This window comes from Plecotus auritus, assembly GCF_963455305.1.
Source record: "Plecotus auritus genome assembly, chromosome: 7".
Classification (NCBI taxonomy): domain Eukaryota; kingdom Metazoa; phylum Chordata; class Mammalia; order Chiroptera; family Vespertilionidae; genus Plecotus; species Plecotus auritus.
Window position 1 is genome coordinate 14,654,907 of NC_137774.1, and position 10,283 is coordinate 14,665,189.

The window sequence follows — 10,283 nt, forward strand, 5'->3', positions numbered from 1 at the left end:
TGCCAAGGTTGTGGGTTTGATTCTCAGTCAGGACACACAAAGAATCAACCAATGAATGCATAAGTAAGTGCAATAGCAAGTCTCTCTCTCTCTCTCTCTCTCTCTCTGAAATCCACTTTTAAAAAATGAAAATCTGAGGACATGACAGTTCTCTTGAAGGCAGGGTGCAAATGGTAGGTGTTCAGGGCACTGTGCTCTCTCCCATCAAGTCCAAATGGCCATTCCTGGCTCCTCAGTTCCTGCAACACGTCACAGGGCAGTTGGGTGTGATGCTTAGGAGCACAGACTTGGGAATCTGATGAACCTGACTTTGAACCTGAGCTCTGCCACTGGCTGTGGGACTTGACCGAGTGTCCTAGCCTCTCCAAGCATCAGCTTCTTCATCTATAAATCACCTCAAAGGGTGATGGGCTTGATCAGTGGAATGAAATGGCCCAGCACTGGGCACAGAAGGTGGACGTGACAGGTAAAGCCACACCCAGCTGCCTGCTGCTCCCTCAACAAGCCCTGCTTGTTCACACGGTTTCGCACCCCAAGTGTCTATACATGCGGTTCCCCTAGAATGCCCTTCCACCTGGCGATCACACCCCCATTCCTTCAATGCCCAGCTTAAGCACCTGCTCCTAGAAGATGCCACACCCCTCATGAGGTTAACCCCACCCCCTGGGCACCATCCACCCATGAACACATATGGTTTGTATGGCTTGCTGTTCCTTTAGGGATTGGCTCTTGCTTATAGAGAAGGCTCTCCATATATACCTGCCAAATGCAAGAATGAACAGTTCTTGGAATGATTCTAACTTCTCTGCAGTTTCTTGGAGGAGGGAGGGCTGGTTCCTTTTCTGTGCTCATAAGGATGTCAGACATTCAACCCCGCACTGGGGACCTCATCCACCTCTATGGAGAACTGGCAACACGAGATGTGTTGTGGGCGAGTGGTTATCACCATGACGTCAGCCTCAAAGGTTAGGGATGTCCCCAAGTCATCCCAGTTCCCTTTACCACCCTATATGGATAGGTCACCCACGAGAGCGCCTCCAGCGTCTACCTAACCTCTCAGAGCTTCACAGGTTCCCTAAGCCGGGCACTTGCTGAGTGAGACGGGAACTCTGTTTTAAACCTTTACAAGCCATTGGTGGGGCAACTTGTTCAGATGTGACTTCCCACGTGACCAAGTCCTGCTGCCCTTGGCGGTTTGGTAAATCGGGACATATTCCCTTAGCAAGGCAGGTGCTATAGAAGCCCTTTTGACTCCTGCCCACCAAAATCTGGTGCCAACTAGAGCACCACTTCACTCCCCCTCCCGTCCCCTCCCATGTTTCCCCCAAATATGCAGGCACCTACACGCACCCGGCTCTGCCCCTGCCAGCCCCTCAGCCCAAAATATGGCACCACAACTTCTCAGCCTTTGGAGTTCAACCCGAAGGTACAGTTACTAAGTGCTGGCCTCGTGCTGGTCGGGATAAGAGACGGAAAACACAGGAATGTGGGCCTTCCTGTCCTAAGCGGAGACAGATACAGACACCGATTCATAGTACAGGGTGGTGAGTGTGGTTGAGGAGGGGCACAGGACCCTGACGGCAGTCAGAGGAGAGGCGACAGATTTGGGGGGGGGGGGGGGGAGTGTAGGGAAGGCTTCCGGAAGGAGGTTAATGTTTTGATTGCTGATCTTCCCTCTCTGTCCCACCCACAGAATGTAAGGTCCTTAAGGGCAGGAGCCTCAGTCCTTGTCCTCAGCTGTTTTCCCAGTGCCTGAATGTCTGGGATAGGGACAGGGACAGGGACAGGGACAGAGCAGGTGTTCCATTAACATTCATGCCAGAATCAAGTAATAGCTGAGCTGAGTTGTGAAGGATGGGTGGACAGCCTTTCTGAAGGTGTTCTGAGAGGGAGGGGCCTCGTGAACAAAGGGCTGGCAACGGGAAACAGCTGGGCATGAGGGAATGAGATGCAGCTGGGGTGGGACAGCCAGGGACCGGCAGGGAGGGAAGTGAGAAGAGACTGGCCCCGGGACCCACCATCTTGGCTGTCCCAGAACAGTGATTCTTATGGTGTGATGGGGCGGGCTCTGGTGTTTCGGGTCAAAGTCTGACAAACTGGGGGGAGAGGAGCCTCAGGGGATCTCAGAGGAAGCTCTGACCAACTCAGTCCCCTCATTATCCCTTCCCAGCGCCAGGCAGGAGTGGGGCTAGACCGGGGATAGGGAGGATGAGGCTCGGTCCCCCAACCCTGGAGTTTCACAGACCAACCAGGGGTCAGTGCGCCAGAGCTGGGATTGGGGTTCACATGGCGGTGGAGAGAGAAGAGCCTTGGGAGCCCCAAGGAGGTGTCTCATCTGCCCAGAAGCCCACATACGCCCACAGGTTGGCAGTCCTCATGGAGCCCGGGCCAAGGGGTCAGAAAGCCTCACTGTTCTCTAGTCAGAGGGCACTCAGCTGAGGCCTGGAGATAACCAAGAAGCCCAGTGACCCTCCCTGGAGTGTTAGTGGTACACTAGGCAGGAGAACGAGGCTGTCCTCTCAAGTCATCCACCGACACCCCGACAGGTGGGCCTCATCTTGGCATGCATTTCACAGAGGAGCGAGCAGGGCCTCGTCTGCAGCTGGTCTGGCCTCACACCACCCACCCATCCGTTCATTTACTTATTCAGGGAATGTTCATTGAGCACCTACTATGCCAGGCACTGTTGTAAGTGCTGGAGATGCAGATTACCACACAGATAAACTCCTATGAGCTCCTGCCTTCAGAAAGCTCACACTCTCGTGGGGAGAGAGCTAACAAATAAACAAAGAAGTAAAGGAAACATAGATGGGAGAGCTGGTGTGGTTTAACAGTCCAGACCACTGACCCCTTCCAGTCCAATGATCATGAAAATACTGTGTCTGGGCTGGATCCCATAGGGACCAGGGTGGGGGGCAAACCCCCAGAGTCAGTGTCTCTCATTATTGTGAGCCCAGGGAGTAGAGGAGTGTAGCCGTGTGATTCCATCCATCTCAGAACATCGAGTTCTGGGCCTTTAAGTCTGATTTAGGCCAGTCCAGGTTTCGCCTGTTAGCTTGGTCCTAATTGAGAAGTTCCCAGCGTCCCCAGCAGGAAACCCTGACTCATCCATTTCTCTCTACACGAAGCGTCCCTCACTCTCTGCCGTTGATGCTGGCTGCTGGCATAAACCTTGGCTGGAACTGTTGGCCAGGCACCTGCACTTGGTCCGGGCTTCCTCACAGCATGGCGGCCTTGCACGGTTTCCATGGCAGCTCAGGACTCCCAACGGTGAGTGTCCCTGAGAACTTGAAGGAAGCTGATTGTCCTGAAAACCCAGCTTTGGAAGTCACATCACAACACTTCTGCCATACCCTATCGTCCCCATAGTCTGTAAGATTGGCTTAGCTTCCAGGAGAGAAGACACAGACCCCACTTCTCCACGGGCAGAGTGTCAAAGGACTGGTGGGCATGTTTTAGAACTGCCACACGCAGCTAAGAGCCGTAGGCAGCATCAGGAGGGGAACGGGGGATGTCTGATGGCAGAGTCCACATATCAGGCGTAGAACTGCACGTGATGCCAGGCTGCCAGGAAAGACAGAGCAGGGTCCTCACTAGGGCAGTAGATGTGGGCATGGAGAGGGCACAGAGAGGAGTGACACTAGGAAGGTGAAAGCTCTGTCCTGTCCCTTATGGGCATCCCAGCCTGAGCATGCAGAGGACTGGGCACCGCTGGGCTGGCCGGATGGTTCTGGCGGTTTGGGTGTGCATGCTCGGGGAGCCCGTCTCCAGGGCTGGGGATCTGAGTCGGTATCTGACACTGCGGAGAAGGGAGGAGCAGGGTCCTGCACTCAGGGAGCCTGGACGGATCACAGAGCAAACTCCTCAGGGTTTTTGCGAGGAGCCGGTGAGGGAGCGTTAGGGATGCCAGCTATCGCTGCCCGGATCCTAGCCACCACAGTGAAACTCGGGAAGTGAAACTTTTTCAAGGCCAACTTTCTCATTTGTTGCTTGAGGTTGGCTTTCAGTGGCTCCCCTGCTCTGAGCTGCAGGCAGAGACCTGGAGGCCCTGGTCGGGGGAGTGAAAATGCACCGAAACTTGCCTGGGGGATGTGGGAGAAGGGGTGCCTGTTGTGCTCCCAGGTGACCCCTTTTGGGGATTCCCAGTTGGGGGAAGGGCAGTGAACTCACAGGACCCTTCTGCTTTAGCACCACTGGGGTGGGGGTGGGGGGACGGTGGGGACTCTGGCCTGGGAGTCAGCCTGGGTTTTGGTGGCAGATGCACCAGGAAAGATCTGTGTGGCCTTCAGAAATCACTTCCCTCTCGAGGGCTCAGTTTCCTCATCTATTAAATGTCAAGTCACTTGATCTTTAAAGCGTTCCTCTCCCCTAACATCACGAGCTGATCGCCCTAGACCAGGGGTGGGCAAACTTTTTGACTCGAGGGCTACAATGGGTTCTTAAACTGGACCGGAGGGCCGGAACAAAAGCATGGATGGAGTGTTTGTGTGAACTAATATAAATTCAAAGTAAAGGAGCGGAGGGGAGAGCAAGAGAACCGGATAGAACAGCCGGATCCGGCCCGCGGGCCGTAGTTTGCCCACGGCTGCCCTAGACTCAAGAGACATCATTCACCTCAAATCGGTTCTCTTAGCGCTCACCCAGAGCCTGCTCACTGGACAAACATACAGGAAGGTGTTTCCAAAGGTGAGGGCGTGGCCCTAGCTGGTTTGGCTCAGTGGATAGAGCGTCGGCCTGCAAACTGAAGGGTCCTGGGTTCGATTCTGGTCGATGGCACATGCCTGGGTTGTGGGCTTGATCCCCAGTAAGGGGGCATGCAGGAGGTGACCAATCAGTGATTCTCTCTCATCATTGATGTTTCTCTCTCTCCCTCTCCCTTCCTCTCTGAAATCAATAAAAATATATTTTTAAAAAAAGATGAGGGCGTGGATTCAGCCCAGAGCCACCTTGATCTCAACTAGACCTGCCACCTCCCACCTAGTTCCGTTCACAGTGAGGATGGGGCTGGGGGGGAGTGAGGATAGCTTAGTGTGGGCCAGCATCAGTGAAAGAACACCGTTGTACGTAGCAACCCTCCTTCCGCAGGGATCAGGAGCCTCTTCCCCACGCCCTTCTCTATCAGCACCACCATCCAGCCTCCCACCAGGTGGGACAATGAGAGCAGGGGTGTGAGGGAGGAGCTGGAAAATTCAAGGCTTAAGTCCCCATCATAGGTTGTCCTCTCAGCTAGGACTTCTCCTTGGCGCTTGTCACAACAGATGTGAAACATTCTGAGTAATTGATGTTTAATACTAATCTTCCTTGACAGACTAGGCTTCCTGAGGATAGGCACCAGCTTGGGTTCACTGCTTTATCCCCAAAGCTTGGAACTCTGACTTCTGTATAGTAGGTGCCCAGTAAATAATGGTTAAGTGAATGAATGCTTTTGAAGCGCTTTTAATCTAGTATGGAAGACTAGGCACATGCAAATACTATGGTAAAAAGCCTCTCACCTAATTCAACGTTTATTTTTTTTAATATGTTTTTACTGATTTCAGAGAGAGAGGAATGGAGAATGGAAGAGAGAGACAGAAACATCGACATGGATCAATCGGCTGCCTCCTGCACGGCCCCGCCCCCCCCCCCCCCCCCCGCCCTGCCCCACACACACACATTGGGGATGGAGCCCACAACCCAGGCACGTGCCCTGACTGAGAATCAAACCTCCTGGTTCATGGGTCGACCCTCAACCACTGAGTCACACCGGCTGGGCTGGGAGGGGTATTATTATGATGCCCCTTCGCATGAGAAACGTGAGGCAAAGAGGGATGAGTAACCTGCCCAATGTCACACATCTGAAAAATGGCCAGACCAAGGCTGGATCCTGAGTAGTTGGAGCCTCGTGTCAGCCTGTAGTCCCTGAACTCTCTTGCCTCCCCACAAAATGCCCGTAAGCGGTGGGCACGGGCTGGGCCTGGGACGCCACAGGGAAGTCATTTGCCAGGAGGATAAGAGCTTTGGCTGGGTGGACAAGAAAAGCTCCCAGAGGAGGGTCAGGAGAGGGGGGGACAGACACGGTGGGGGATGCTCGAGGAGGTGCTTTAGAAAGACACCAACTCACTCAGTAGACCCAGCAGCCCATGTAGACCTCTGAGCTTGACTCTGCTCAGTAAAAGGAACGCAACACAGATCCACATTTGTTTACCTAAGATCCGGGTGGCCAGCTGGGTTTTGGAATTCACAATTGTTCCGATTTTATTTTATTTATTAATTTTATATATTAAAATTGGTTTCAGAGAGGAAGGGAGAGAGATAGAAACATCAATGATGAGAGAGAATCATTGATCGACTGCCTCCTGCACGCCCCCTTACTGGGGAAGGAGCCCTCAACCTGAGCCCTTGATGGGAATCGAACCCGGGACCCTTCGGTCCACAGGCTGGCGCTCTGTCCACTGAGCCAGACCGGCTAGGGCAATTTTTCCGATTTTAAAAAGAAAATTCAAAGCATAAATTGTATGTGATAGTGCACCCCCGGGGCGGCCTGATACAGCCTCCTGGAATAAGGCATGTACATTTCTGCAGCAAAACTCAACAGGATAAATAAAGACTCTAACTTGGCCTCTGTCCGTTCAGGTCAGGTTTTGCCATCCTGTACGTTTAGTTTTCAGGCATTTGGGGATTCTGGAATCTGGGATAAAGGGAGCGTGGATCGATTCTAAGCCCTGTGGGTCACTGCATACAGAGGGTGTTTGTCCGAAGGCTTCCCTGCCCTCCTTCCCCCCACGCTGGGGGCCAGGGAGGAGGTGGGGCTGGTTGGAGCAGAGGCGGCAAAGGCGTTTCTAAATAGGAAAACCAGGCGCTGCGGGGCCCCAGGAAGAGCCGGGCATTCCCGGGCTGCCTGGGCCACGAGTCACCGCTGTGCAGCAGGCTGCACGCAGGAATGTGTCCTGGCCAATGGCCCGGCAGGGGTGGGCGGCGGGCAGGCAAGGGCATGGCTGAGCTGAGCCACTGCCCAAGACTAAGAAAGACCTTCTCAGCGGACCCCTGCCGGTCCCCAGCGGGCTGGCTGCTGCCCTGTGAGCATGTGTGTGTGTGTGTGGGGGTGGGGGGGCGCAAGGCCCGCGGGCAAATGTACCGTGGAAGCTGTGCAGGAGCTCCCCAAGGGGGTGTGGGAGGAAATAGTACAACTTTCATTCCTATGGATTTGTATTTCATCCTTAGAAAATCTAATTTAATTTCTTATTTTTTCAAATAAGTAGCACATTCACATGCTTTAAAAACATCAAGAGCCCTGGCCTGGTTTTCTCAGTGGTTAGAGCATCTGCCCATGGACCAAAGGGTTGCGGGTTCGAATTCTGGTCAAGGGCATGTAACTCAGTTGCAGGTTCAATCCCCAGCGATCCAGTGCCTGTGGGAGGCAACCAGTCCATGTGTCTCTCTCACGTGGATGTTTCCCTCTCTCCCTCTCTCTCCTCTCTCTCTTCCCCTCTTCTCCTTCCCCTCTGCTGTCTAAAGATCAATGGAAAAAATATCCTCCGGTGAGGATTAAAAAGAAACAACAAAATAAAAACATAAAGATACAAGAATCTGGAAGAGATATTTGTACCCCCATATTCATAACAACATTCTTCATAAAGGCAAAAAGCTGGGAGCAAAGGCATCCATGGAGGGAGGAAAGGATAAACAAAATGTGGTATATACACTGGAATATTGTTCTCTAAAAAAGGAAGGAAATTCTGACACACACTGCAGTATGGATCAGGGGTCCTCAAACTACGGCCCGCGGGCCACATGTGGCCCGCCGAGGACATTTATCTGGCCGCCGGGTGCCGCTGCCTGTCCTGCTTAGCAGCCGACTCATCCCAGGGCCCCCAGTGCACATAGGAATTTGTTCATAGTTTTTTTTTTTTAAACTATAGTCCAGCCCTCCAACGGTCTGAGGGACAGTGAACTGGCCCCCTGTTTAAAAAGTTTGAGGACCCCTGGTATGGATGAATTTGGAGGACACTGCTATGTGAAAGAAGTCAAACACGAAAAGGCAGGTAGTGTATGATTCCACTTGTATAAGGTGCCCGGGGTGGTCAAACTCACAGGAGCAGCAAGCAGAGTGGTGGTTGCCAGGGGCTGGGCGAGCAGGGATGGGTACGGAGCTCTGCGTCCCCAGGGATGCATCTGAAAGACAATGAGAGGCTCTGGAAGCCTTCCAGGCACTGTGGCCAGCATCTGGAGAGGGGCCAGCGGCGTCTGGCCTTGCTTCTGGAAGCTGTCTGCTGGGGGTGGACACAGAGGGACTGTGCCAAAGGCGAGCAGCTTTGGAAACCATCAACGGGGAGAAGCCTGATGCCTGGCAGAGGAAGAACCTGAAGCCAGGCCTGGGGGCCCCTGCTGCTCGGAGGGGCTGAGGAGGACCCTCAGTATTCTCCCATCTGCTTCTGGCTGCTGGTCTTTGGGCAGCCACTCTTATTCCGGGGCCTATACAGTTCACAAAACCAAGTGTCTGAGGGACATACCTTATCAGTAGCTAACTGGGTGGAACAGGGATATATATGGTACCCTCTTCTGACGTATTGGCCTGTGTTGGCTGCGGTAACAAATGAATCAGGCACTCAGCTCTGCTGCCAGCAATCAAAAATACAATTGGAAACATTTTTACCTGCAATAGCATTAATAAAAACCATGAACTACCCTAAATGCCCATCAGCAGATGAGTGGATTAAAAAACTGTGGTACATCTACACAATGGAATACTACACTGCTGTAAAAAGGAAGGAACTCCTACCATTTGCAACAGCATGGATGGACCTGGAGAGCACCATGCTTAGTGAAATAAGCCAGTCAGAGAAAGATAAATATCACACGATCTCACTCATTTGTGGAATATAATGAACAACATAAACTGATGAATGAAAACAGATCCAAAGACAGAGAAGCATCGATCAGACCATCAAACCTCAGAGGAAAGGCAGGGGAGGGTGGGGGGAAGAGGGAGAGATCAACCAAAGGATGTATATGCATTCATATAAGCCTAACCAATGGACACAGACACTATAGGGGTGAGGGTACGAGCTAGGGGGAGTGGGGGGGGCAATGGGGGGACAAGGACACATATGCAATACCTTAATAAGGAATAAAAAAATCATGAATTACTTAGGAAAATTTTTCACAAAATATGTGTAAAACGTCTGCACTGAACACTACAAAATATTGCTGAGAGAAATTCAGGAAGACCTAGGGAAATGGAGAGAGATGTTCATGGATTGGAAGACTCAATATTGTTGAGATGTCAGTTATCTCCAAAGTTATCTTTAGGTGCAACTCAATTTCAATTATAATTCCAGTAGATGCTTTTGTAGAAGTTGACATGTTTGATTCTAAAATTTTATGAAAATGCAAAGGACCTAGACTATCCAAAGCATCTTTAAAAAAAAAAACACCCAAAACTGGAGAATTTACCTTTCCTGATTTCATGACTTATTATAAAGCTACAGCAATTAAGACATTGTGTCACTATCAAAACGATAAACAGATCAATGGAATAGAACAGAGAACTCAGAAATAGATCCACAATTAAACAACCATTTGATTTTTTATAAAGTCCACCAAAGCAATCCAATGGGAAAATGAAAGTCTTTTCAATGAATGGGGCTGAAACAACTGAATATCCAAATAGAAAAACAAATCTCTCTCTCACATCATTCACCAAAGTTGATGTGAGATGGATTATAGGCCTCAATCAAAAGCTAAAATCATAAAAGCTTCTACAACAAAGCAGGAGAGTATCTGTGGGATATGGGGGTAGGCAAAGTTATCTTAAAATAGATCATAGAAAGCAATAATGATAAACTCACCCCCCTGGTTTGGCTCAGTGGGTAGAGCGTCGACCTGCGGAGGGAAGGGTCCTGGGTTTGATTCTGGTTAAGGGCATGTACTTTGGTTGCAGGCCCCCTGGTGGGAGCACATAGGGAGGCAACCAATTCATGTGTCTCTCTCACATTAATGTTTCTCTCTCTCTGTCTCTCCCCCTCCCTTTCACTCTCTCTAAAAAAAAAAAATAATCAATGGAAAAATATTCTCAGGTGAGGATTAACAACAAGAAGAAGACTGATAAACTGGACTTCATGAAAATTAAAAACTTCTCATCAAATTACAACAGTAAGAAAATTATAGCAAGCTTCAGACCAGAAGCAAATATTTGTAAAACATCTCTGACAAAGGACTTACACACAGAATATATAAAGAACCCCCACAAGTCAATAGTAAAAAGAACCTAATATTGAAAATAGGCAAGAGATTTGAATAAACAC